General features: G+C 33.2%; 1 long non-coding RNA gene across 6 annotated transcripts in view; it reads left to right on the forward strand.

Annotated features, from left to right (window-relative positions):
* The window catches only part of LOC116422355, a 158,854-nt gene that overhangs the window by 32,717 nt on the left and 101,676 nt on the right, over positions 1-24,461 (forward strand). For all 6 annotated transcript variants that reach the window (XR_004232955.1, XR_004232954.1, XR_004232958.1 and 3 more), the window contains one exon: positions 11,356-11,459. This is a non-coding gene — a long non-coding RNA (uncharacterized LOC116422355). The remainder of the gene's footprint in view (positions 1-11,355; positions 11,460-24,461) is intronic.

Raw genomic sequence — 24,461 nt, forward strand, 5'->3', positions numbered from 1 at the left:
TGTGGGAATTTCATTTATCAATGTAAAACAGGGACAACTCATTTGTAATTTAAAGTCTTAGCATTGAAAGATACAGTATTTGTCTATAATCCCATTATCATCATTGATAACAAACATTTATTAAGCAGTGACATGTTAGACATTTTGCTAAGTGCTGAGAATAAAGAAAAATTAGTTAATATGCATCAGATATAAGACTTGAACCCAGTGCTTTCTATTGACAAAACTAGCTCTTTCTTTATTGCTATTTTGTCTCTCAAAGAAAGGCTCCCAGATGTATTGAAAATATCAGAATAATAATGCATTATTTATTCAATTGGCACAAATCATTACCTTCTCTGAGTAAACAGGGATTTGTAAGATGCAGTTACTAAAACTGTTGAGCTATAGAATTTATCAAGTATGCATCCCATGGAACCTTAATATATTTGATTGATGATGACAATGACAACACGTCTTTCATGAGTGTCTAGAGTCTTTGTGCCAAACATGCCATGGACTCTATGGTAATCTAAGACCTGTGGGAGTTTTTTTATCCTTGGAGATGTAATACATGATAGTAATTCTCCCGAATTTTCTATTTGGAGAGTGATTGGGTACACTCTGGTGGTTTGAGCAGCTGTTTTAAGTGGTGTATCACCTAGTTCAACAGGAATCCCAATCCTGTGGGAATCTAGATCAGCAAATGATAGCCTATTTAATGGCACTATGTATAGGAAATAAAATATTCTGTCTGCTCCACTATAGAATGACATTGCTAAGTGGAACAAATTATTTCGCAGTCATTTAATCTAAAAAAAAAAAGAAACTGGTGCTGTTATGGAACAATCCATTGTACATTAGTTCTCAGAGAGGTACATATTAACTTATTCCTCAGCTTGGTAAAGTTATATGGTCATGCTTCACTTTATCTAACAACTATATTCCTGAAAAGTTATATTTATAGAAAGTTCAAGCTAGAAGGAGCTTTAGAAGCCATTTTGCTCAAACTATTTTTTATTTGAAGGAATTGAGGTCAATAAGTTTATGCAATAGTCTGGGTTAATGGGATCATGGATGTAGAATTGAGAGAGATCATGGAGGCCATTTAATTACTCCTCTCTCCTCCCCCCCCTCCTCAGCCCCTCCCCATCTTCATTTTACAATAGAACACGAGACCGAATGTAATTTCTCTAAGATTTCATAGTTAGTTAATAAGTAAGATAAGTAGCTAAGATTCGAACACAGGGTCTCTGACAATAAATCCAGGACTTTTTCACACATTTAGAAAAATTGTGCAAAGCACATTTCTGAAAATTGAACCCTTTTCAAGAGAATGAGCTATTTAAAGCAAGGCCTTGCAGTTAATCCTTCCATGAAGTAAAAAAAAAAAATTGGATAGAGTAGATAACCATCTCCCAAAGTATATTGAAAAGTACACATTTTCATATATTATATTAGTTTTTTTTTAAACAAAGAATATTTGTGTATGGTATAGTATAATATGGTTTATAGATATTACTTAGTTTTTGAAATACAAGCCTACCTCCTTGATAAAATATAGAATATAAAATATAAACAGCTCTGTAGGGTCAATTCACATATTTCACTAGCATTTCTAATCTTACATTCTGTTAATGTGTTGTATTTGTTCCATTTAACCTTTATAGCCTCTCTTTATGGGAAATTGGGTGGTGCCATAGTGAAGAAAGTGCTGACAAAGTCAGGACTCATTTTCCTCAGTTCAAATCCAGCCTCAGATATTACTAGCTGTGTGACCCTGGGAAAAAAATCACTTAACCTGTTTGCCTTAGTTTTCTCATCTGTAAAATTAGCTCAAGAAAGAAATGGTTAAACCACTCCAGTATCTTTGGGGGACACAAATCTGGGACACAGAATGGCACACAGCTGAAAACAACTAAACCACAACATAGCCTTTCTTTAATGATTATCTCTCCCTTTAAATATCCTCCTTTGTCCTAAGAACTATTTAGTAGACAAAAATTCCTCTTCCTTCTTAAACCCTGGGACAGTAACAGGAAATTATTTCCCTTATCTTTGTCTTTTCCTTGGAATTGATTCAAAACTAGAAGACTTTGCTCTTGCAAATTGGATTAGAATGCTGTTAATGGAGATATTTTCTGCAGAAATAGTGCAAGATGTCAAATTTGAATTACATTTTTTTTGAGGGAAAGAAATAACATGGTCTTTCTACACTGAAAAATCATCACCTATTGTTCCAGCTAGGTGATGACACTTAAATTCTGGCTTCAGTAATTTTAAACAATGCAACTATAATGCAGAGAACACATTTACTCACAGCCTCCTGCTCAGCTCTCAGCAGTAAGTACAGTTTTCCCCAAATGTTGTTTTAGTCATTAAATTTTTCTGTTCGTATGAAAATATCTTAGTTATTTTAAATATGCCAATCTAGAGAGTAAACAAATATGTAAACAAATAAGTTACCTGGGAGAGTCTATTTTTTTGTAGACTGAGTGATTAATAGATATTTGAAAGCTGCATTCCTGATGCTTTGAAATCTGTGATGAGTGCACCTGCATTTTTAAGCCTGGATGCTTAATGAAACTGTCTGTTTGCACAAAAGAGGTACAGCTTAAACTGCTTCAAGTATTTCATCATAATGAGGTCCATGGCATGCTGTGATATTGCAGCAGGAACACTCTGAAGCCAGACACATCACGCAGCCATGCAGATTTCCACATCTACAATGACTCCCATAAAACATCCCTCAGGGTTTTAGTATTTGTTTAGGAACAGTAATCAAGTGGCAATGTTAGCAATATGTGACTTGTGCTGGAAACTAGATTAGACTTCATTCAGTGTTTAAGTATTTATTGAATACCTATTATGTATAATTCATAATGCTAGACAATCATACAACAAAACAGGTCCCAGCTCACTAAAGGTTTATAATTTAGTAGGGAAGATGAAACATGTTCAAATAATCACAAAATGTAGCAAATGATATGTAAGAGTTACAATGACGTGTTAGAGGAATTCAGAGAAGGAAAGATCAAGGAAGTCTTCCTGGAGGTTGAGATATCTGAGTGGGGACTTGAAAGGAAGGATTTTGACATGCAGAAATTGATAGGAACAGCAAGAAATGATATAGTGTGGAATCCTGTGGAAAATAGGATAGCAAATAGTTTTCCCTAATTGGAATTTAGGGAATGTTTCCGTCAACAGTGGAAGACAAGACTAGCTTAGAAAAGTAGATTGGACTCACACTGTAGAGGGTAAGCTAAAGGAAGTCCTAATTTCCTCTGCAGACACATGCCAGGAGACCTTACCTTTAGTTCTCTCTAGTTGAACCACTGCCCTCAGAGAGGAAAATTTTTGCTACTTGCTGTAAGCCTGGTTGTCTCCTATTGTTTAATTTAGTCCTGGTTTCAGTTGTATCTATTTATGACCCTATTTGGATTTTTCTTGGCAAAGATACTGAAGTGGTTTTCTATTTCATTCTCTAGCTCATTTTACAAATGGGGAAACTAAGGCAAATGGGTTAAGTGGCTTTCCCAGAGTCATACAGCTAGCGAGTATCTGTGAGTGGATTTGAATTCAGGAATATGAGTCTTCTTAACTTCAGGTCCAACATTCTATCTCATCGAACCACCTAGCTGCCCCAAACCTGATTGTTTAATAAGTTAAAAAAAAGAAAAAACAAAATCTCCCCCCGCAAAACAAAACAAAACAAAAAACATAACTGTGATTTTACTGGTATGAGGAGTTGTTGGTACTCCTTCTATCAATGGAAATAGACAACTTGTTCTGCAATTTATAGTCTTAAAGAATCATTTAGACAACTGAGAAGTTCAATAATTTGCTCAATGTAACAATGACTATCAAAGATGGGACAGTGAGGTGACCCCACGGGTAGAAGGCTGGGCCTGGAGTAAGGAAAACATGAGTTCTAATTACAACTTCAGATAGTTACTAGATATGTGATCCTCAGCACTTAGTCTCTGTTTGCCTCAGTTTCCTTTATGAAATGAAGGTGCTCTGCTAATAGCACCTATGTTCCAGGGTTTCTCTAAGGATCAAATAAGATAATAATTATAAAGTGCTTCATAGTGCCTGACACACAGTAGGTGCTATATAAATGTTATCATCAGAACTTGGACCAAGAGCTTTTTGATTCTAAAGTCAGTTTTCTTTGATTGCTACCCTTGAACTAAGTGCTTTATCATATATTGGCTTAGTTTTTAGTGTTTTCTTTAAACTTTCTTTTAGCCCTTTGAACTTCGTTTTAATTTTATATTTTTTTTTTCTTGAAACATCGTGGCCTAGAGGTAGGGAGCATTGGAATTTGAGGTCAGAAGAATTGCACTTAAGTGCTGACTTTTTCATTTATTAATTGTATAATTTTGTGTAAGTCAGTTTAACTCTGAGTCTTAATTCCTGCTTCTATAAAATTGGAATAATAAATTTTGTGCTATCTTCCTTTCAGGTTGTAAACATCAAATGAAGTAATACGTACAAAAATATTGTATAAATGTAACACCATGGAACCTCTGCAGAGCCTAGGGAGAGCGAAAACTCATCTTGTCCATCTCTCATTAACGAGTCTCTCTCAGTTCTAGATCCAGACTAGATCCAGTCTTGGAGGAGCCTGGCCTCTGAAGAGAAAAGTCAGATTCTTAAACCCTTTGGGATATTATGTCCTTATTTTAGAGTCCCTGGGATAATCACTTAAAATTTAAGTTTGGATTATGTCTAATATCTCCCCCAAACAGAGGAGTGCAAAGGTATTCAATGTACAAGACAGAACAGCTACAGGACAGGAAGAACATGATCTGTTGCCATGTGTCCAGAATGGACATTTCTGTTGGGGAGAGCAAGTACCCATTCCTCACAGGGAGAAGAAATCTGCCATTCTATAGCAGCAGAATCAAGCTCAAATAGAAATGGGACTACATATCTGTATATAAGGATCTCTGTAGGCCACATATTGACTTAGTTTTAAAATGTTATATCTATTTTTTGTATTCTTATTTATTTTGTTAAATATTTCCCAATTACATTTTAATTTGGTTTGGGCTGCACTCAGGAGTGTTGGGACCCATGTATTTGACATTTCTGTTTTAAACAATCTGGAGATAGAAAGAAAAAGAAAGAGCCAGAGTGGGGAGTTACTTCTTTTAAGTTCTACTGATCAGGCAACTCTTGATACTGTGCCCAGCACTCTTTGACAAGCAATCTGCTTCCCTCAGCACACACACATACACACACACACACACACACACACACACACACAAAAAAAAAAAAAAAAATCAAGGCCTTCATTAGTTAACTGCACATGACTCTGGAAGTTGCCAGGGTAGCACATGTTCATGGGATGCTCCTTGTAAACTCATGTTTCAATCTCATGCTACATAAGTAATCATATAAATATATTGCTTGTTGACATAAACTTGAAGGGAATATTGTAGAGCAAAACTATGGTGAAACAGAACATGAGTCTTTTCTTACTCTAAGAATATTTGGTCTTGCATTTAGATTTTGAGATTTGAATTCTATTTTGAAGTACAAATTTATATGTTAGGAAATTTTCAATTTGCTATTAATAATTTTTTTCTTTTCATGAGGAACTTATAAAAATGACTACAAGTTGGTTAATAGCATGGCATATGCTCTTCATGAAACATAAGGGGAGAAAGAAATTCTACATATGGAGAACACCCACTATTTCTGCATCATCAAGTATTCTCCCTTCTTCAACTCCAAATTACTTTTTATTTACGTTATATGTATGTTTGTATATACTTAACTGTTCATGTTTTTCCTTAGCAGAATGTAAGCTTTAAAACATAGATTTTATTGATATCTTTTGTTTTTATATCAGCTGTGTTTCCCCATATCCCTCTTTCTCCTCTGTCTCAAAGATTTATCCCTTATAAAAAAGGTTTTTAAAAAAAGTAAAAGAGGAAGAGAAATATTTAATAAAAACCAGCCCAACACATTGAATAAATTTCAGTCAGTCAGTTTAAATATTTGTTATGTTCTAGGCACTGTGTTAAGCACTGATAAAAAGAAAGATAAAAAAACCTGAAAAATGTTCTGGGAGTGTACTTGCCCATGATGTGACAAAGTTATGAAGAGTACAGCTGGATGGCAAATGAAGAGATGGAGGATCTGGGAAAAACTCTCTATTATCCACTCTCACATTATAAGCAATGTGAAACATCCTTGCACCCCACACTCTCCAATGCATTGGATTGTGGTGGGAGAGGAGTGGAAAATGAAGGTGTATCCTCATATTTTTTCATTGAAGCCAGATTTATTCTTTGTGGCATTGCAAATTCAATTTCCATTGTTTTGTGGTGGTTCTTTCCATTAACATTGTGTATGTTGTTTTTCTGATTCCTTAAATTCAGGAAAGTCTGCTTCTTTATGGTCATTATGCCATCATTTGTTACAGGACAGTGATATTCCATTACTTTCACTTCTATTTGTTTAGCTTTTCAAATATAAACTTCTTAATGGCAGGAATTTATAGAAATTGGTTGTAATATTTCTAAACTGAAATAGGAATATAGACAGATGATCCTAATTTCTTTTCATGCTTTTGCCTCGGGGCAGATCTGAGGGCCTATGTAAAATCGATAAATAAATGAAATTCATCTTTGGTGTTCTGTCTCTCTTTTCATTATCATTTTCCTCAGTTCTGACATATTGACCCTTTAGGCCAGGGGAATTCCTGCTTTGGATCTACAATCTAATTCACTTTTAGAATTCAGAATCATTTTTTTTTTCAGCTTTTAAGGTAAGTAAGAGGGAAAGGGTGGGAGAATTATAAGAGGGAGATTAGGGTGCCAGATCATAATAAGTGTGTCCTTCCCTTATTTGAAAAACCTAAGACCAAGCTCTCCAGGTCAAACTCAAGAAGTTGGAGAAGTGTACTGAGCTCCACAACTGATAAATGGTATTGTTTCATTACATAACCTTCAAATTATTCAGAGAGGATGTGTGGCACTGTGGGAAGAATGCTGCATTTGCAGTCAGAGGACTTTTGGTTCAAAATAAATTATTTATTTAATTTCTGTATGGTTTTTGAAGAAGGCATTTTTGCCACTCTAAGAATTCTCTCAATTGTAAAAATCTGGGGTTAGGTTAGAAGACCTCTAAAATCCCTTCAACTTTGTCTTTCATGAACTTGAAGAATGAAACACATTTCTATAAATTTGGGTAAAATTATGCAAAATATACTAGAGTCTACCATGAAGTAGATGGGCACTATGATGACCTGGAGCACTTTGTTAAGATTTGCCTTTGCATCATCAGAGGGAGAATTTTTGGACAGCCCTCAAATTATACTTCAGAGGTGACTGCATATTCCATTCTGAAGGAAACTGGCACTACTTAGCATTTATATGGACTCTGGGAACATCAGGCACCAGAGGTGTAAAAAGTTTAAGTTGATACCAGTCAAGCAATGTGTTAACAATTTTGGGGCAGTAGCTATGGTAACAGAACTGCTTCTGGTAAAAAGATCAGATGTGAAGGTCATTGAGGTTTTGGCTTTCTGGCACAAGTTTGAAACTTATGAGAAAAATGAACAATTGCTTCTTCCTGAGTCTTAACTAAGAGTACAATAGACATGTACTGCCATTTTTCTCCCTGCAATTTAGGTAGTTCCTATGCTCTAAGTAGTGATGGTAATCAGAATTTCATCTTTTCATCAAAGAGGATTTACCATCACATAGCAGACTCTTTGTGAAGGAGAGGAAATGTTCCTTGGATTAAAGAGCAATTTTCTATGGATGGTGATTTTATACTCTAATCAAACTAGCCAAACTTGATCAAAATACAAAGTGGACCTGGTATTATTTACAATGCAAATGATAGGTTTCTTACCATGGGCTGATTTAATTGAAAATTTGAGTTAATTATTTGGAGATGGACAAAGCTGTAATGAATGAATCAATCCATCTATTAATTGAAAAGCATTTATTAAATGCCTGCTATGTGCCAGACACTATACTAAGTTATGGTAATACAATATAGTGAATGAAAAAGTTCATGCTCTTGAAGAGCTTACATTCCAAAATAGAGATAGGTATATATGTACAACATAAATATATACACAAACATTCAAGTTACTTTTATTAGACAGTGTACAGACAATGGGAGGACAACCAGAGTAGGGATCAGGAAAAGCTTTATGTAAAAGATGAGCTGAGTCTTGAAAGAAGGGAAGGTGAGGCAACAGTGAATTACAGGTTGAGGGGAATGGAGGTGGGATAGGGTATCTATCCCTTGACAAGACAAGAGAGATGGGAAATAGATTATCATTATGTATGCTGAACAATAAGTAAGACAATATGGTAGGATGGTAGAATTCATGGAAAGAAAAATTATCTAAAAGGCTTAGAAAGGTAAGAAGAGGACAAACTAAAAAGCTTTAAGTGCTAAATAGGTTTTTATATTTGATTTTAGTGTCCATAGAAACTAAGGGAATTTTGGGAGATTTGATTTAATCAGACTTGCACTTTAAGAAAATTGTTTTGCTACTTTGAAGTTGTTGCTCCATTATGGATATTTGGCCCTCCCCCAGAATTTTCTTCCCCCCACCTTTATTTTAACTCCCTCCCTTCTTATCTCTATATTAATCAGATGGTAATATCTGTTGCTGGGCAGAGAGATGACATAGTAGATAGAGTAGTAGGCCTGGAGTCAGGGAGACCTGAATTCAAATAATCTATAAGATGATCTGGAGAATGAAATGACAAATCAGTCCAATATCTTTGCCAAGAAAACCCCAAATGGGATAATGAAGAGTCTGACATGACTAAACAACAACAAAATGTCTACTGTTATTTTGTAAATGCCTTTTTGCATCTTCAGAGTTCTATTTACAATCTTCTTTTGGTGACTAGTGGGGGGAATGGGAAGGATAGTAAATCACATATTCTTCTACTTCAAGTCATTGGATATCTGTCTTGCCATTCAACAGAAGTTCAACTAGTCACAATAAGACAATCCATTAAAATAATGATTGGATGATTCATGATGATTGACAGGTCATTTAGTCAACTGGGGACTGAGGGGAGCAATCTGTTTCCCCATCATTATTTCTGTTGTCCCATTAGTGCAAAATTCCTGCTGCAGCTCTGACAATAGAGACATTTAGAACAGTCTAACTGTAGGTAACATGTTATAATAAATTACTGATTGTGTTTTGCAGTACAGGTAATTTGCATAGGTAATGCTTGTCTCATTTGATCATCATGGGCTCATGTCTCAGGATGTCCACTTATCAAGTATTTGATAAAGCATCTGGAAGGTAGGCCCATAAAGCTGATCTGCTATAAAAAAGTGCCAAAGAGATCCTAGTTTTGCTATTTATTACCTCCATGACCTTAAACTTACCTTAACCCTTTTGGACTCAGTTTCCTTATTTGTTAAATAAGGAAATTGGAGTAGCTAAACTCTCATGTCTCTTCCAACTTGAAACTGAAATAGATTTATGGATCATAGAGTTACTTGGGGGTGGGAATGATTGCTTAATATTCTGCTGCCAGTATGAATGGATAGAGGAGAGAGTTTGCTCTGATTCTGCCAACAATCTTCTGTTATGAAACTGCAGCTCCTTTGAATAGGAATAGATTTATAATTCAAATAGAGAGGCAGGAAAACCTGGAAGAATCACATAAATGAAAAAGTAGGTAGAAAGAAGTCATAGATTATAGGATTATAGATTTGGAGGTGAAAAAGACCTTAGCGACCATTGGCTCCAAACTGCTGATAGATATTACAAGGAACTTCTTTCTGTACTACAGGTGGTCCCAAATCTATGTTCTTATACTTCAAGGAAGAATCATATTATTCTAAGTTTATTAGTCCTTCAGCTAGCTTGACTGTGACCCTCCTAGGTATCAAAATTTAAATAGTATTTGAGAAGCATGTTTTATTCCATACCTCCTCTGTTCTTTGGGGGAAGAGAGGAGAGAAAAGCTAATAGGGTTAAACAATTTAACTGTATCTACTCTAAAACTTAGAGTTCAAGGTGTTTCTATAACCTGGTTGTGGGAGATCTGAGAGTGGAAGAAACTGTGGGCACAGTTACCTGATATTTTTAAAACAAATAATGATTTTATTTCATTTTATTGATATTATCTCTATGGTAAATAAAACAAAGGTTATGTATATTAGCATGGTTTTCTGTATAATTTTTAAATATTAGGACAAAAGTATCTGAAATAAAAATAGTGAACGCTCATTTAATTAGTGTGTTTAATCCAAGAGGATTTGTGATTTTGTTAAATACAAATTCATTTGTTTGACTGCTTTAAATGTCATCAGTATTTTATATAATTTTTCATTTAATCTTTATCATGAAATCTATTTCATTTGCCTTAGGATATAGTTCTATAAGATTTACTTTGTTTCATTCAGTTTTTTTCCCTCTATTATAAAAAGAATCTTGTGATATGGGATTTTAAAACATTTGACTCCATTATGCCTTGCTACTGTCACTAGGTCTTAATGAAATGCAATTGAATGAGAATGGAAGAATTTTTCCTTGTAATATGGGAGATATAGAGCCAGTCTGATGTGACAAATCTTTACTGACTGTGACCCTTAAACTAATGAGATAAGTGGCTGTCACCCAGCAAAAGGAAGAACTGGGAGAAAGAGGTTATCAGTTCTCTGGAGACATAGAGATGTTTGCATTTCTTCAGAGCTGTTTAGCATTAAGTAGAATATATAGTCATAAGGGGGAGCAAAAAAGCCACTTAGTTACTGCGCTTAATGGTAAATAGGCTCAGACTGGTGGTTAGCAGTGCCCTCTACTGGTTACATAACTTTAATATTCAGCATAGACGATTTTATGGGCTATGTACATTTTGATGGAATTTATGAAGCATTACAGGGACTTTAAAAAAAAGTTTTATTTCTGTTTTTATTTCTAGATTACAAACAGATGCATATTACTCCTTTGTCAGATATTTCTTGCAAAGAAGTAAAAGTGTTAACTAAATATAATATTGTGATGTTATTTGAAAAACTATACAATTTTATATATCTATCACTCACTCGATCTGTTTTTTCAATGAATAGAAATGTTATTTTCCTCCCATCATCACTCCATTGGAAAAAAAATAAAAATAAACTTCTTATAAAAATATGCATATTCAAGCAAAAAAAAAAAAATCCTCAATGGCTATTTGTATGTAAGAAAGATTCTGCACCATAAAATGGTCATTTTTTCTATAGTGGATGGCATGTCCTCTGGAATCATGAATATTCATTGTATTGATCATAGTTTTCATAGCTTTCAAAATTGTTTTTAGAATTGGTATTGTTTTATACAGATTATTTTACTGGTTCTGTCTATGTCACTTTGCCTTGTAGCTCTCTTCCCTCTTCATCCCAACTTCTTGGCTTCTCTGCCTTTTTTCATGTGTCAGCAAAAATCCCACCTTCTTCAAGAGGACTTTTCCAGACCTTCATTTCAGGTAAATCTTGCCATATCTTTTTGAAATCACCTGTTTTCTACAGCACAATAGCACTCTATCACATTCACATGCCACAACTTATTCAGCCATATCTTTATTCCTAGATTTTTCTGTTAGTTTCCAGTTTTCCTGCTATCATAAAAAAAAGATCTTAGAAATAGTTCTATACACAATCTCTCATGCAATATAGACTTACTTCTTGAGAGATAGTTCTTGGTTTCCTCCAGACTATGCAATATAACTTCCTTGGGTTTCAGACATTCGCTCAGAAAAGAATTCTTCATTTAGTACCTAAAAGAGAGCAAAAAAAAAAAAAAAAAAGACTTGTTCTGTTATATGAATGGCCAGGCGCTTGAGAAGGTTGCAGTCCATAGTCTGAGGGAGATAAAGGACCAGCTCTCAAGACTATGTCATGACAAAATTATAATATAATTAGAAAGACAAAGTTGGTCCTTTGCAATAAGTATGTAGTTGCCTACATAGAATTACATGAGAGAGGTAATTGGACTTAACCTACAAATTCTTGCCATGGAGTTATTTTCCCCTCTTATAAGAGGGCCTATTATGTATATATCTATTTTCTAGATAGAATATGTGATCAATTGGACCAAGTATTGTGACTTTTCTGAACTTTGCATATTTGAGAGTATCTAACACAATGCTGATTATACAATGAATATTAAATATATGTCTATTCAAATGAATTGAACTGGTCTGCACATTCTGTAGAAATCAGTTTTGAATAATTTATTATTATGATAAATTTATATACTTTATTTCTAATCTGAAATGCAAGTTTCAAAGATATTGAAATCAAATCCATGACTACAATGCAATGATGAAGTAGTAAAGGAAGCTAGGCAGTTTGAAATTAAAGGCAGGTACAAATGATCATTCATCCCATTATGACTTCCTTGTGCCTAGTAGACTTCTTTTCATCCACCTTCTGCCTTTTCTGGTTTATCTTTCATCTAAAGTCTTACTTTCTGCAAGAAGCTTTTCCCAGCCCTTTTTAATCTTAGTGTTTTTTCTCCAAGATTAATTTCAATTCATCCTGGATATGTCTTGTTAATACATAGTTTACAAATTGTCTTTCCCATTAGACTATGAGGTTCTTGAGAATGGGAACTATTTCTTTCCTCCCCTCCCATCCCCTACCCTGTCCTCCTTTCTTCTCCCCTTTCCTTCCTTCCCTTTTAGTCCTAAACTCTTAGTATGGTGCCTACAGCATAGAAGGTACTTAAATGCTTGTTAACTAATTTTGGCCTACCAAATTAACCTCTCTGGAACTCAGTTTTCCCCTCTATGAATTAAGGGAACTAGAATTTCTAAGGTCCCTTCCAGCTCTAACAATCTATTGTTCTAAGGAATTAACTTATAAAGACTTAAAATGGAACATCTTTCAAGAATATTTGCATTTTAATAAGGGACTTGAAGATGAAAAACCTTGGAGACACAAAAGAATACTTGTCTGAAGGTAGTAGAATGACAGTTTTGTGTGGGAAGTTGCAGGCGGGCATAATATTCTCAAATCAAACTGTGTGGGCCGTTGCCTACTTTGTCCATGTTGTAAAGATGACCTGGCTCTAGGCCCAGGGATTTTGGCATCTCAATTGTTGGAAAGTAGAGTTGAAGATGCAACAAAGAAGCCATTGCTGAAATTAGGGTAGGAGAGTAAGAGGTTGTATCTTAGAATATCTATCTATCTCGATACATACATACATATATATATACATATAATATATATGTATTTCCACACATACAATATGTGTGTATATATTTACACGTACATATGCATGTGTGTATATATAAATATGTACACATATATAATATATACATGTTGCATGTATGTGTGTGCATGTGTGAGTGTGTGTTTTGTTTCTTATTACCTAGGACCATGCTTCTGCTGAGACTTTAGATAGTTTATGCCATTTTCAGAAGTATATCCATTTTGTAATGAAGTTCTTTGTCTTGTAAGATTTCAATCTTTCTCAATCAGGATCTGAAGTTAGAGAAGGGTATTGGTGGGCCTAAAAATTATAGTTTTCTAATTTTCCTCAAAATTTTAGCTTTCTTCTTCTTCTGAACATGGTCACAGAAATTTAGGGGGTTGTGATTCTTATGATAAATCATAAATTGGTTAGAACCTGTTGTCATATAGTAATTTCTATACAAAAAATTCACAAACTAATTTCATTTTAGCTTTATTCACTTAAATTTCCCTTCATAAAAATATATAAATTTCCCTTAACAAAAATACAATTATGAATACAATATGCTAATACCTCACCTCTCCAAAGTTTGATTATTTGAAAAGCTCATTTATCTGTAATATAGTGAAGAACCAGGAAAGGAAATGTAAAAGTCCTCTGAGTAATCAAAATAGATGTCAAAGAGTTTGTACATGCAAAGCTTATCTACAAGACTTGGAGAAAAAATACTTTAGACCTTCACTTAAGACTTACTTGAATCTCATTCTAACTTGCTTTATTATGTGGTATCCTAGTACCCTACATAATAGAAACAGTCTATTAGAAGGGTGTGGGGGGGATTGATATAGGTTATAATGCTGATTATCTTGTGCTACTCATTGGAAAGATATGAAAGCAGAATCTTAATGACCATTGGTGTAGAATATAGTATTTTTGATTCATGCTTTCATACTAAATGACTTCCAGGGTCCTTAACAACTCTAAACTTCACATTTCTCCCATAAATCCTTTTTTCTCCACTTGCATAGCTACCACCCTAATTCAAATCCCATCACTTCTCATTTAGACTGTTATGATAGCTTTTTATTTGATGTGCTTGTCTCTTATTTTCTATACTCCAATTTATATTGCCAAATTGATTTTCCAAATCACAAGTCTAATCATGTCACCCCCCTCTACTTAATGAAGTCCAGTGATTTTTCTGTTTTTCCAAGGTCAAATATAAACTGCTTTGCTTAGCATTTAAAACTCCTTCATTCCTGGTCCCTTTTTATCTTTCTAGTATTTTTATATTGGAAGTACTTTACTCTATGTGTTGAAATCAATTAACACTAATCTCATATACAATATTCCATCTGTTCAACTCTACCCATTTTCCCTGGCTGTCTTCCATACCTAAAATGCTTTTTTCTCTTCACCTTGAACTTTGGCTTCCTGGGTTTCATTTAACATTTAGCTCAAATTCTATTTTATATAAAGGACCTTTCCTGACTCATCTCCAAGACTTTGAGAAAAATACTCTGCTCACTAATATAATATCATCTAGCTGCTCATATTGTAATATAATTACTAATGTTCCTAATGATTATCTAGATCATGAAGAATAGATAAAATTCTGTTTGGCATATTCTGTTTAGGAGGACAGGGAAGTATGTGATATATTTTAGAAAAATGCCCATTCAAAATGGTTATTGCAAAAAAAAAATCACTTTTGTGTTTAAATAGATAAAATTCTTAACTAACTAAATCTTTGTAAAGTTTTTCTGCTAAGCTACCAGAATATTTGAATTATTAAAGATTTTCTTTTAGAAAAAAATTTAAATATTATTCATGGCAGCTGCCTTAATTTTTCTTGAGAGGGAATAATCTGAGGAACTAATTTAGCACTTCTTTAATGCTCTCTTTTAAAGAAACAAACAAATCCCAAATTAATGTGTATGGTGTCTGCATCCCCCTTTAATTTACTAAGTCAGTGGATCAAAGTAATAGCTTTGTTGACTATTTATTTAATTTTTTTGCCTAGCAGTCAATTCTGGATTCTCTGCCATGAGCTATATTTCTAAAACACTTGAAATAAGTATTTAAAGCATGGATTATAGTTAATGGTATAACATGGCATTTCTGTTGCCTTCTAGACCTCAGAGGGAAGAGATTCTTCTTTATAGATCTCGAACTGGAAGAAATAATGAAAGTCATTCAGTCTAACTACCTCATTACATGTCCAAGATTACAAAGGTAGTAGATGAGAGAATTTGGACCTGACTTCATCTCCTGTACCACATTGCCTAGAATTTTCTTGTTTCTCAGAAACTTGGCAGAAGAATCAGTGAGAAAGGTTATGTTTAGCAGTGGCTACCTTAGGACATTCCTTACTGAAACCCTGAAGCTTTGGGTTATCCCTGTAACACAATGTCCTTCTACTACACTATGAAATAAACCACTTTTTCTGCTTAATCCTAAGGCCAGCCTTGGTCTTAATGTCTTCTGGATATTAAAATAGTATATCACATATTTGTGTAATAAGGAGCTTTAATCAAATAGAAAGGAATTCTACCCTTTTTCATTTTTTAGGATGTAATTGTGGTATTCTCTCTCTTACATTCATTATATTCAAAATATGTTTAATCATTATCTAATCCTTGGACATCTACTTGGTAATCTTTTGCTATAGTAGAAAGTGCTGCTATAAATATGGCATATATTAGGGATTTTATTCTTATCAACAACATTTTATTGATAAGCCCAATAATGATCTCTGTCACAGAGTATGAATATTTTAGTCCCATTATTTGTATTATTCTAAATTTTTCAAAAATGGAAATGGTGACTCAAAGCTTTATCAAGAATTTTGCTAGTGGGTTTATCTTCCCACAATCTCTCCAGCTTGTTTGTAAGAAACTTTTTCTTAAGTGCATTTCTGTAGTTTATTTGACATGATTTTATTTAAAAAATTTGATCTGATATTCATTAATAATATTGGTTGATAGTTTTCTTTTTTCTTTTTCTGTAACTTAGTTATTAGGACTATATTTGTCTCTTTAAAGGAATCTGGTGGGGAGCTTTTTTTCTTCAATTTTTCAATTTTATATGCATCATTGATGATATCTGCTTGGTCTTCTGTTAGTTTGGATGTTATACTTTGGGAGATATTCCTCTATTTCTTTTGTATGATTAGTTTTGTTTACATGTCATTGTGATGGTACTTTCTGATAATTATCTTCATCCTAATTTTTTTTGTGATTTCACTTTGCTATTTTGTTAAGTCCTTTTTCTGTTTTAAAAAATCACGTTGGCTAAAAGTTTTTCAGTTTTGGTAATCTTTTCAAGGGTAGATTTTAGTATTTATTTTTCTAGAGTATTTTTAATGTTCAATTTTTCAATTTTTAATTTACCTATAGTTTCTTTAATTTTAACATCTCACCTTCTGTTTGTTAATCTATTAAATTTTTTAAATTGCATACTAAGTTCAATAATTTTTTCTTATTTTGTTAACATGTTTTAGGGACATCATCATAATTTTCTTTAAGATAATTATCAATTATTTCTATGGCTTGTTCTTCAATGTACGCATTATGAATTGTTCATTTTTTTTGGATCTCTGTTTCATTTGTGTTCCTTGAACTGATTACTATGTTTATTATATTATGGCTTATAAAATATTTTTTTCTTTTCACTACTTTTGCTTTTTTTATGCTTATTTGGTGATATTTCTATACTCTAATACATGATTAATTTTTGTAAAAGTTTAATGTGGTGTTGAAAAATATATATCTCTATCTACATCTATATACTCTTTAGCAGTCCCATTTAAAAATATGCATTACTTCAAAATTTCCAGGAATATGTTAAATTCTATATTTTTCCTTTTGTTTATCTTTCTGCTATTTTTATCCAAAATTTGTAGGTGGACATTAAACTCTTCTGCTATTGTGTAATTATTATGTCTGATAATTTAATTAATTCTTTCTTTTCAGATTTAGCTGCTGAAGGCATATGCATCATATAAATTTATTATTGATATTAGTTTGGGATTCATTTCAGTATAATGTAGTTTCCTTTTTTTAATCTCTTTTTACATTATGAATTTTGTTTTTACTTTGCTGAAATGATTAAAAATCTTATGTTTTTCTTAAAAAAATTTATCTGGTGGCCCTTTTTGTAGTGGCAAGAAACTGGAAATTGAATAGGTGCACATCAATTGGGGAATGGCTGAATAATTCCTAGCATATGAATGTAATGGAAAGTTATTGTTCTATAAGAAATGATGATGAGGCTGATTTCAGAAAAGCCTGGAAAAACTTAAATGAATTGATGATAATTGAAGTGAGCAGAACCAAGAGAACATTAACCACAATAACATGATTATGTGATGATCATTGTGATGGACTTGGATCTTTTCAACAAAGCACTTCCATTAGGCTTGGGTTGGAAAATGCTATCCATATCCAGAGAGAAAACTGTGGAGCTAAATATGGATGAAACACAGTTTTTTTCGGCTTTTGTGGATTTACTTTCTTTATCACAATTAAAACAAATGCATTTTTTATTTTTTAATATTTTATTTTCTCAAATACATGCAAAGATAGTTGCACATATTTAACCTATATTAGATTGCTTGCTGTCTTGGAGAGAGTGCAGGGAAGGTAATGAACGAGATGAGGTGAGATCTTTCAAGACAGTTGTGAAAATTGATTAAGGCTTCATCTATTTCAGAGTTGGAGTAGGCCTGAAGGACTTTAAGCATCAAGTCAAGGGCATACTTAAGTCCCCTCCCTGTTATCCCCTAAGGACATACTTAAGTCCCCTTGTTATGGGCAACTATGTACTTATTGGTCAAGTTCAATTTCTTGGGTAGTTCCCGAGTTTAGAATGTAAGATCCTCAGCCAATAAGGATGAGAGTCAGTGGTGGGAGGGGGTATTTGCCTTTGGGATAAAAAGTGTTGACCCTGCCCCCTAAGGCGCTTCCTCCCTTCTTTGTCTGCTCGATGGGTGGGACATCCCATTCTCGAGATCATATAATAAACTTTGCTTTGCTTCTAGATATTTCTCCAGCTTTTTTTTATTAAATGCTGTCTGAACCAGACAGTTTGGAGGGAGAAAATTTTGAAATACAAAGTCTTACAAAAATCAATGTCAAAAACTATCTTTACATATATTTATTTGGAAAAATAAAATACTACTGAAATAAAAAAAAAATTACCTGATGCATAGTTAACTTTGTTAAAACCTTTTATTTTTATTCTGTTCATATCATTTTAAACCTTGTTGTTAACAAGCTACAAATGTAGAATTTTGTTTTCTAATTCAATCTCACTCATTTTCATTTTCTTGGAATATTTACTCCATTAACATTTCCTCCCCCCATTGGTCATGTTTTTTTTTTTTTTTTTTTTTTTAATTTAAATTTTATTTTTAAAAATTTTTAATTTTTTAATTTTTTAAATAATTATAACTTTTTATTGACAGAACCCATGCCAGGGTAATTTTTTACAATATTATCCTTGCACCCACTTCTGTTCTGATTTTTTTCCCCGCCCTCCCTCCACCCCCCTCCCTCAGATGGCAAACAGTCCTATACATATTAAATATGTCACAGTATATCCTAGATAAAATATATGTGTGGAGAACTGTACAGTTCTCTTATTGCACAAGAAGAATTGGATTCAGAAGGTAAAAATAACCCAAGAAGAAAAACAAAAATGCAAACAGTTTACATTCATTTCCCAGTGTTCTTTCTTTGGGTGTAGCTGCTTCTGTCCATCATTGATCAATTGAAACTGAATTAGGTCTCTTTGTCAAAGAAATCCACTTCCATCAGAATATATCTTCATACAGTATCGTTGTTGAAGTATATAATGATCTCCTGGTTCTGCTCATTTCATTTAGCATCAGTTCATGTAAGTCTCTCCAAGCCTCTCTGTATTCATCCTGCTGGTCATTTCTTACAGAACAATAATATTCCATAACATTCATATACCACAATTTACCCAACCATTCTCCAATTGATGGGCATCCATTCCTTTTCCAGTTTCTAGCCACTACAAACAGGGCTGCCACAAACATTTTGGCACATATAGGTCCCTTTCCCTTCTTTAGTATCTCTAGTATAATATAATTCCAATACAATAGTGCCCAGTAGTAGCACTGCTGGATCAAAGGGTGTAACTTTTTGGGCATAATTCCAGATTGCTCTCCAGAATGGTTAGATTCATTTACAACTCCACCAACAATGCATCAGTGTCCCAGTTTTCCCTCCAACTTTCGTCACTATCTTTTCCTGTTATCTTAGCCAATCTGACAGGTGTGTAGTGGTATCTCTGAGATGTCTTAATTCGCATTTCTCTGATCAATAGTGATTTGGAACGCTCTTTTATATGAATGGAAATAGTTTCAATTTCATCATCTGAAAATTGTCTGTTCATATCCTTTGACCATTTATCAATTGGAGAATGGCTTGATTTCTTATAAATTAGAGTCAATTCTCTATATATTTTGGAAATGAGGCCTTTATCAGAACCTTTAACTGTGAAGATGTTTTCTCAGTTTGTTGCTTCCCTTCTAATCTTGTTTGCATTAGTTTTGTTTGTACAAAGGCCTTTTAATTTGATGTAATCAAAATTTTCTATTTTGTGATCAATAATGGTCTCTAGTTCATCTTTGGTCACAAATTTCTTCCTCTTCCACAAGTCTGAGAAATAAACTATCCTATGTTCCTCTAATTTATGCCTAAATCATGGACCCATTTTGATCTTATCTTTGTATACGGTGTTAAGTGTGGGTCCATGCCTAATTTCTGCCATACTAATTTCTAGTTATCCCAGCAGTTTTTGTCAAATAATGAATTCTTATCCCAAAAGTTAGGATCTCTGGGTTTGTCAAACACTAGATTGCTATAGTTGACTATTTTGTCTTGTGAACCTAGCCTATTCCACTGATCAACTAATCTTTTTCTTAGCCAATACCAAATGGTTTTGGTGACTGCTGCTTTATAATATAATTTTAGATCAGGTACAGCTAGGATACCTTCATTTGATTTTTTTTTCATTAATTCTTTTGAGATTCTTGACCTTTTATTATTCTATATGAATTTTGTTGTTATTTTTTCTAGATCATTAAAATATTTTCTTGGAAGTCTGATTGGTATAGCACTAAATAAATAGATTAGTTTAGGGAGTATTGTCATCTTTGTTTTATTCGCTCGACCTATCCAGGAGCACTTGATATTTTTCCAATTGTTTAAGTCTGACTTTATTTGTGTGGAAAGTTTTTTGTAATTTAGCTCATATAATTCCTAACTTTGCTTTGGTAGATAGATTCCCAAATATTTTATGCTGTCAACAGTGATGTATAAAAATGCTGAAGATTTATGGGGATTTATTTTGTATCCTGCAACTTTGCTAAAGTTAGGAATTATTTCTAATAGCTTTTTAGTAGAATCTCTGGGGTCCTCTAACTATACCATCATATTATCTGCAAAGAGTGATAGTTTGGTTTCCTCATTGCCTATTCTTTTAATCTCTTTCTCGACTCTTATTGCCGAGGCTAGTATTTCTAATACAATATTGAATAATAATGGTGATAGTGGGCAACCTTGCTTCACTCCAGATCTTACTGGGAAAGGTTCCAGTTTTTCTCATTGCATATGATGCTTACTGATGGTTTTAAATATATGCTCCTGACTATTTTAAGGAAAAATCCATTTATTCCTATCTTCTCAAGTATTTTTATTAGGAATGGATGTTGGATTTTATCAAATGCTTTTTTACATCTATTGAGATGATCATATGGTTTTTGTTAGTTTGGTTATTGATATAGTTGATTATGCTAATAGTTTTCCTAATATTGAACCAGCCCTGCATTCCTGGTATAAATCCTACTTGGTCATAGTGTATTATCCTGGGAATGATTTTCTGTAATCTTTTTGCTAATATTTTATTTAAGATTTTAGCATCGATATTGATTAGTAATCAATATTGATTATAGATTGGTCTATAATTTTCTTTCTCTGTTTTCAGCCTACCTGGTTTAGGTATCAGTACCATGTCTGTGTCGTAAAAGGAATTTGGTAGGACTCCTTCAATCCCTATTTTTTCAAATAGTTTATATAGCATTGGAGTTAATTGTTCTTTAAATGATTGGTAGAATTCACATGTAAATCCATCTGGTCCTGGGGATTTTTTCTTAGGGAGTTGGTTAATAGCTTGTTCTATTTTTTTTTTTTTTCTAAAATGGGACTGTTTAGGATATTTACTTCTTCCTCTGTTAATCTGGGCAAGCTATATTTTTGAAGGTATTCTTCCATTTCATTTAAGTTGTCGAATTTATTGGCATAAAGTTGGGCAAAGTAACTCCTAATTATTGCTCTAATTTCCTCCTCATTAGTGGCAGGTTCTCCCTTTTCATTCTTAAGACCAACAATTTGATTTTTCTCTTTCCTTTTTAAAATCAGATTTACTAAGGGTTTGTCTATTTTGTTGGTTTTTTTCATAGAACCAACTCTTAGTTTTATTAATTAATTCAATAGTTTTTTTACTTTCAATTTTATTGATCTCTCCTTTTATTTTTATAATTCCAAATTTAGTGTTTGACAGATTTTTAATTTGTTCCTTTTCTAGCATTTTTAGTTGCAAGCCCAATTCATTGACCTTATCTTCCTCTATTTTATGCAAGTAGGCCTCTCATTAACATTTACAGATATGAAAATTAGGTTTTTATTTTTCTCCATTTTTCCTAAATATTTTTTTATGAATTTGAATTTTACTTTAGTATTGTTCCTCTTTCCCAGTAAAGTACTTTGTCTCTATATATTTTTAAATTTAATCTACTTTAAGGCAACTCTATTACTAGAGGCTTTCATTTCTTTACTCTCAATCTTACTTACCCCCAGTTTCCACTTCTTTCCCTAGTTTTGGAGTTTTACTTACATGAGTAATTCCTTTTTTTTTTTTTTTTTTTTTTTTTAAAGTCCCTTTAGTCCGTTTATCTATTTCTTCCCCTGTTTTTTTCTTCTCTTGGCTTAGCAGTCCAGTAAAAAAGAAATCGCTCCTTCAATCTTTCTTCTTCTCCTCAAAATTTTTGTATCTTTTCCCCTTTTCCTTTTTGTCCATTCCCCCCTTCCCCCCCCCCCCCTTTTTTTTTTTTTTTTTTTTTTTTTCTATTTTGCTTGACTAAGACTAAGTTCCTGCACAGAAATAGAGAGGAAAGAATTATTGTTTTAGGGCAGAAATTTTCCTTTGCCCTATTTTTGTAGTTCATTATTATCCTCTCATGATGATGATGATAGGTAATATTTATATAGTCCTTACTCTGTTCCAGGCACAGAGTGCCAGGTAAATACTTTCAAATTATTATCTCATTTGATTTTCACAACAACCCTAAGAAGTATATGCTACTCTTACCCCCATTTCACAGTTGAGAAAACTTAGACTAATAGTGGTTAAATGACTTGCTCAGAGTCATACGGTAAGTAAATGGGTCCAAAAATTCAGGGCTTTCTGACTCTAGGACTGGCACTACCCATTGTGCCTGCTATCCACCAACTGCTTTCCTCGTGATAAAATTTATCCTCACCTTTCATGAAATCTTCTCTCTGAATCCATGTTCTCCCACTCTTTTAGATGTCAATTGCTTTCAGGAATTCTGATTCCCCTTGTTTTGAGATAGGATGCTATCTATCAACATTTTCTCATTGAGTAATGGTGTGTCTATATACTTATTAAATGCCTACAGATTATACACATTATAAAGTTCCCATTTCTCATTATAGATGATCTCTATGGGAATGTCCTTCAATGGGATTTCATCCTACCACTGAATTAAGACTTCTGTTTTCTTTAATTATATTTCAAGTCTTCTTCAGTGGCCACATCCATTCTTCTGTCTTTGCTTAGTCTTTTCAATTGTGTTCAACTCCTTGTGACCTCATTTGGGGTTTTCTTGGTTCTCCAGTTCATTTTACAGATGTGAAAACTGAAGTGAACAGGGTCAAATGACTTACCTAGGATTACACAGCTAGTAATTGTCTGAGACCAGATTTGAATTCAGGAAGTTGAATCTTCCTGCATTTAGGTTTATGCACTTAGTCATTTAGCACATTCTCAAGAAGGCCTTTCTAAGAGATTATAGAAATATTCCCTTTATTGTTTACCATCAATTTGATTTGATTATGTATACATTCTCTTTCAACTTAGTCTTCCATTGTGCCTACAGTTTTTAATGTGTCCTCCAATTCTGCAGTTTAGTCCCCACAAAATGCTTTGATTCACTTGTAAAGTTTTAGCCTCTGGTGTTTCAAGTCTGTTTTTCCACAGTCATCTCTAAGCTTTGCTTTCATTCTTGTGTCTGTGTGAAATTTTAGAAAGAATATTGTGATATAGTCCTTTTGCTGTTGTTATTGATGTTGCTGCTGCTGCTGTTTTTAATTCCATAGATGTTTTTCTCTTTATACTCTCCCCCAACCTTGACTAAGGTAATTTATTTCATAATGTGCCTTCCTTGGTTATTAATATTTGTTTACCTTTTTTAATGTTTGTAGCTTGTTTGGAATATATGAAAAGCAAATCAATTCATATCTTTCTTTTTTTTTGGGGGGGGGGAAGGAATGTTTTAAATGTCTCTTTTATTTAATGTCCTTTTTTTTTTTTATGGATGAATAGTCTTAGCTTTTCAGAATATGTTACCTTGGGTTTCAGTTTGAGTTTCTTTGCTCTTTGGAAGACATTCCATTTCATTCTACAGTTTCTTGAGGGTACGAAATGGTCTTTTGTTATACAAATTTCCTTCACTTTATTTTTGAAGGTCTTTCTCCTGGTCACTTGCAGAATTTGTTGTTTGTCACTTGGATTTTAAAATTTAACCTCTATTTGTCTTAGAATTTGTAGCATTATAGTTTTTCCCCTTCTTGAAGTAATTTGTGGATTCTCTCAATTGGCATTTTGTTTTCTGTGTTCAGAAATTCTGGGTCATATTCTTGTATTATTTTTTTGCATTATAGTGTTTAGATTTCTTGATTTGTCATATTCTCCTGGGAACCTATAATTATTAAATTGTCTCTATTTATCCTATTTTCAATATCTTTTGATTTCTCTGGCATAAAGATCATGATTTAAAAACATCATCATTATTGTTATTGTTATTATCTTCTCTTTTTCCAGATTGTCTTTCATTATGTAGATTTGTTTTCTCAATCACTTGTCTCTTTCATTTTTTGGAAGAGACATAATTGTGAATCAAGTTTTTTTTATTCTACCAATTATTTCTTCTGTAAAGGTCATAATTCTTCACTAATGA

The sequence above is a fragment of the Sarcophilus harrisii genome, chromosome 3 (genome assembly GCF_902635505.1).
Source record: "Sarcophilus harrisii chromosome 3, mSarHar1.11, whole genome shotgun sequence".
In the NCBI taxonomy this organism is placed as follows: Eukaryota; Metazoa; Chordata; class Mammalia; order Dasyuromorphia; family Dasyuridae; genus Sarcophilus; species Sarcophilus harrisii.